The sequence below is a fragment of the Oncorhynchus gorbuscha genome, linkage group LG15 (assembly GCF_021184085.1).
Source record: "Oncorhynchus gorbuscha isolate QuinsamMale2020 ecotype Even-year linkage group LG15, OgorEven_v1.0, whole genome shotgun sequence".
Taxonomy (NCBI): Eukaryota; Metazoa; Chordata; class Actinopteri; order Salmoniformes; family Salmonidae; genus Oncorhynchus; species Oncorhynchus gorbuscha.
Window position 1 is genome coordinate 19,097,072 of NC_060187.1, and position 5,373 is coordinate 19,102,444.

The 5,373-nt window shown below is 44.6% G+C and overlaps 1 long non-coding RNA gene across 1 annotated transcript in view; it reads right to left on the reverse strand.

The window, feature by feature from the left end:
- The window catches only part of LOC123997506, a 34,400-nt gene extending 30,065 nt beyond the window's left edge, over positions 1-4,335 (reverse strand). The window contains exon 1 of the long non-coding RNA XR_006832125.1: positions 4,237-4,335. This is a non-coding gene — a long non-coding RNA (uncharacterized LOC123997506). The remainder of the gene's footprint in view (positions 1-4,236) is intronic.
- Positions 4,336-5,373: the final 1,038 nt, after the last annotated feature.

A 5,373-nucleotide genomic window follows, 5' to 3' on the forward strand; every position in this document is an offset into this window, starting at 1 on the left:
ACCTGCATTGCTCTGTACCAAACCCATTGATGTTAAATGTAACATAAACAAGTATTCTTACTAAAAGAAGCTTTCTTATCAAAACCGACGTCCCGAGTCATTACTAAGAAGTTAGCAAATCTAAAAGGGCCCTCGGAGTGTGGTGTCAGGAAAATAACCTCACACTCAACGTCAACAAAACTAACGAGATGATTGTGGACTTCAGGAAACAGCAGAGGGAACACCCCCCTATCCACATCGATGGAACAGTAGTGGAGAGGGTAGCTAGTTTTAAGTTCCTCGGCATACACATCACAGACAAACTGAATTGGTCCACTCACACTGACAGCGTCGTGAAGAAGGCGCAGCAGCGCCTCTTCAACCTCAGGAGGCTGAAGAAATTCGGCTTGTCACCAAAAGCACTCACAAACTTCTACAGATGCACAATCGAGAGCATCCTGGCGGGCTGTATCACCGCCTGGTACGGCAACTGCTCCGCCCTCAACCGTAAGGCTCTCCAGAGGGTAGTGAGGACTGCACAACGCATCACCGGGGGCAAACTACCTGCCCTCCAGGACACCTACACCACCCGATGTTACAGGAAGGCCATAAAGATCATCAAGGACATCAACCACCCGAACCACTGCCTGTTCACCCCGCTATCATCCAGAAGGCAAGGTCAGTACAGGTGCATCAAAGCTGGGACCGAGAGACTGAAAAACAGCTTCTATCCCAAGGCCATCAGACTGTTAAACAGCCACCACCAACATTGAGTGGCTGCTGCCAACACACTGTCATTGACACTGACCCAACTCCAGCCACTTTAATAATGGGAATTGATGGGAAATGATATAAATATATCACTAGCCACTTTAAACAATGCTACCTTATATAATGTTGCTTACCCTACATTCATCTCATATGCATATGTATATACTGTACTCTACATCATTGACTGCATCCTTATGTAATACATGTATCACTAGCCACTTTAACTATGCCACTTTGTTTACTTTGTGTACACACTCATCTCATATGTATATACTGTACTCGATACCATCTACTGTATGCTGCTCTGTACCATCACTCATTCATATATCCTTATGTACATATTCCTTATCCCCTTACACTGTGTATAAGACAGTAGTTTTGGAATTGTTAGTTAGATGACTTGTTGGTTATCACTGCATTGTCGGAACTAGAAGCACAAGCATTTCGCTACGCTCGCATTAACATCTGCTAACCATGTGTATGTGACAAATAAAATTTGATTGGATTCAAAACCCTGACACACACCTCACCCGTCCAACACCCTGACACACACCTCACCCGTTCAAACCCCTGACGCACACCTCACCCGTTCAAAACCCTGACGCACACCTCACCCGTTCAAAACCCTGACGCACACCTCACCCGTTCAAAACCCTGACACACACCTCACCCGTTCAAAACCCTGACGCACACCTCACCCGTCCAACACCCTGACGCACACCTCACCCGTCCAACACCCTGACGCACACCTCACCCGTCCAAAACCCTGACGCACACCTCACCCGTTCAACACCCTGACGCACACCTCACCCGTTCAACACCCTGACACACACCTCACCTGTTCAACACCCTGACACACACCTCACCCGTTCAACACCCTGACACACACCTCACCTGTGCTTTTAGAGGCACAGGAGCTAAAGAATCTTCTGCTCAGAGGATAATCACACATACACACTCACATACCATAAACCCAACTTACATTAAAGTGAGTTTGAGATTCCTTTTTCTATGATCATTTTACACTCTAAATGTTGGGTTTTGTACACACACAGATGCGTGCGGAAACAAAGCAACACACCCTCTACAACCACTGTGATTATCATTATTTGACCCTGCTGGTTGTTTATGAACATTTGAACATCTTGGCCATGTTCTGTTATAAATCTCCACCCGGCACAGCCAAAGAGGACTGGTTCCTCTAGGTTTCTTCCTAGGTTCCGGGCCTTTTCTAGGGAGTTTTTCCTAGCCACTATGCTTCTACACCTGCATTGCTTGCTGTTTGGGGTTTTAGGCTGGGTTTCTGTACAGCACTTTGTGACATCAGCTGATGTAAGAAGGGCTTTATAAATACATTTGATTGATTGACTGCACACTTCCCTGGGTTATCATTGTGTGGTGCTGGGCCCTGGATGGTTTGGGTCAATAGCTTCCAGCTAGCTGCTTTGTTCATTGATTACTGATTGAAAAATGATTGTCTGTGAGGAGTAAACACCAGAGCACTCTGCCGGAGGGTCAGGGGGGAATACACATCCACTTAGATTTACAACTGGCCTGATATGGTGTGTGTGTGCACGCGCCAGGTAGTACAGAGTCATACACATCTGTGCAGATTTGTGCAAGAGGGGTTATGGGAGAGCATTAGGACATACGTGACCCACTAGAGAGGCTTATTTCTCTCGCTCTACTTTGTTATTAATATATTTCTACGACAAGACCAAAAAATATGGGGACACCTGCTCGTCAAAAATCTCATTCCAAAATCATGGGCATTAATATGGAGTTGGTCCCCCCTTTGCTGCTACAACAGACTCCACTCTTCTGGGAAGGCTTCCCACTAGATGTTGGAACATTGCTGAGTGGACTTGCTCCATTCAGCCACAAGAGCATTAGTGAGGTCGGGCACTGATGTTGGGCAATTAGGCCTGGCTCGCAGTCGGTGTTCAATTCATCCCAAAGGTGTTTGAAGGGGTTGAGGACAGGACTCTGTGCAGGCCAGTCATGCAAACCATTTCTGTATGGACCTCGCTTTGTACACGGGGCATTGTCATGCTGAAACAGGTAAACACAGAATCGTCTAGAATGTCATTGTATGCTGTAGCGTTAAGACTTCCCTTCAATGGAACTAAGGGGCCTAGACCGAACCATGAAAAATAGCCCCAGACCATTATTCCTCCTCTAAATCAAATCAAATGTTATTGGTCACATACATGTTTAGCAGATTTAGTTACACCTGCAATAACAAAACGCTTGTGTTTCTAGCTCTGACAGTGCAGTCCCTTTTTAAATGTTATTTAACTAGGCAAATCAGTTAAGAACAAGCTCTTATTTACAATGACGACCTACCCTGGCCAAACCCTAACCTGGACGACACTGGGCCGATTACGCGCCACCCTATGGGACTCCCAATCATGGCCGGTTGTGATACTGCCTGGAATTGAACCAAGATCTGTAGTGACACCTCTGACACTGAGATGCAGTGCCTAAGACCGTTGCAGTGCCTTAATAGTTAACAATTTCACAACATATACCCAATACACACACGTCGAAGTAACGGAACGATAAATTAAAAATATATAATATCAGGGATGCAAACTGGTGATGGCCCAAAAAGGTGACACTTTTGTTTGTTGCACTGAAACATGCCAAATAAAATCCCTGCTAGGGGGAAATTGAGATTAACTAATTAAAACAAAGAATATAATCTAGATGATCAGTCTCTGTGTGTTAAATAAAAAGTGGTTCATGTGAACCTAACTCACAGCTAAAAAAAATGCAAAGAAAGCAATCCAATGTTATTTGTTGCTTAGACTTTGCTGCAAATGACACTCAAGTCTTGAGAAAAAAAATACACTGTCATGGCTAACTGCAATATTAGCCTTTACAATAGAACGCACACACATCTAAATATTGCACATGGGGAAAAAATTATCTTAAAGTAGAAATAAAATTATACAAACCAGCATTCTATTTTTGCTCTACTATAGTGGGCACTAGTAGACATCGATCAAGTGTACAAGTCTACATGTGTGCAAAAAATAACGTTCACCGAGTAAAAGCATTTAAGAATCCCCCTCACTCACAAGTGGTACTATCAAGTTGAACACAAAAGTGATATCCTTGGGCTACACAGTAGGTTATTACGTTGTACACTTTCTGCCTGTGGACATCTGTTCTACAATGTGCCAGCAGCAGAGCATGAGACCCTTTGTTTGCATAATTGATCTCTTTCAGACAGAGAACACCTCCTGCATACCCCTTTTTATCCACTGTATTGAAAAAGTGAGAGGGAAAGTGTGTGGTGTTCCTTTCACCTCTATAGGTTTCTCTGGCTAATTTAGCTAAAAGAGAATTCGATCCAGCTAGCAAGATAAGTAACGTTAACAATGCTAACAATACTTGTTCCACCACACTTTATCCCTCACCTCAAACTTAACCAAATGCCAGTTGTTTTTCGGCTACAGGTTATGAAGTACGCTTCATCACCTTCTTACCCCCGTCTCCGTGGTCAGGCTTCTCACTGACCTCTCCGTTATCGTTCAGGGGGCGCGCTGCTGTAGCTGGCAAACAGACGTTCTATTCTGTGCCGTCTTTCCAGAGCGCGCGCTGATGCTGTAACTAGCTAATTGGCTGCTGCTTCTCTCTTCGGTCGCGTGCACCAGCATTTCGCAGCATTACCCCCCCCAAAAAAAAAAACTTCATCGGACTTGTACGAATCAAGTGTGTCACCTATTTTGGATTCAAAACGGCGAATTGCGCCGAAAGGTTTGCTTCCCTGATATATATATATATATGGACGAGCAAAGCCGAGCGGCTACACTAAGATACAGTAGATATAATACAGTATATACATGAGTAATGAAAGATATGAAAACATTATTAAAGTGACTGGTGTTTCATTTATTGAAGTGGCCAGTGATTTCAGTCTATGTATATAGGAAGCAGCCTTAAATTTGCTACACGCTTCAGCACTCGGCAGTACCGTTCTGTGAGCTTGTGTAACAGTATAGCTTCCGTCTCTCTCTTCGCCCCAACCTGGGCTCCAACGAGGGAGCCTCTGCATACATCAACAACTGACACCCACGAAGCATATTACCCATCGCTCCACAAAAGCCACTGCGCTTGTAGAGCAAGGGGAACCACGACTTCAAGGTCTCAAAGCGAGTGACGTCACCGATTGAAACGCTATTAGCGCGCACCACCGCTAACTAGCTAGCCATTTCACATCGGTTACACTTGTGTGGTGTACCACTTCGCGGCTGAGCAGTTGTTGCTCCAGGCATTTCCGCTTCCCAATAACAGCACTTACAGTTGACCTAACTGATTAGTTGGAAATGAGGGTGCCACGGTGAACGTTGTGGTGTTCTCGATTTTATACACCCTGTCATCAACTGGTGGGGCTGAAATAGTTGAATACACTAACTTGAAGGGGTGTCCCCACATCTAGAGATGGGACAGCCGAGATTGGGACTGTCTATGACCTGAGAAAAAAAAGGAGCCATTTTCAGCTCTCAAAGGCCCCCTCTCTCTAATATTTACATGCAGGTTTCTTAATGAGATTTGTGTTACATAGACATGTATAACCTATTATATGTACAATACACACATCAATGGATCAAAGCA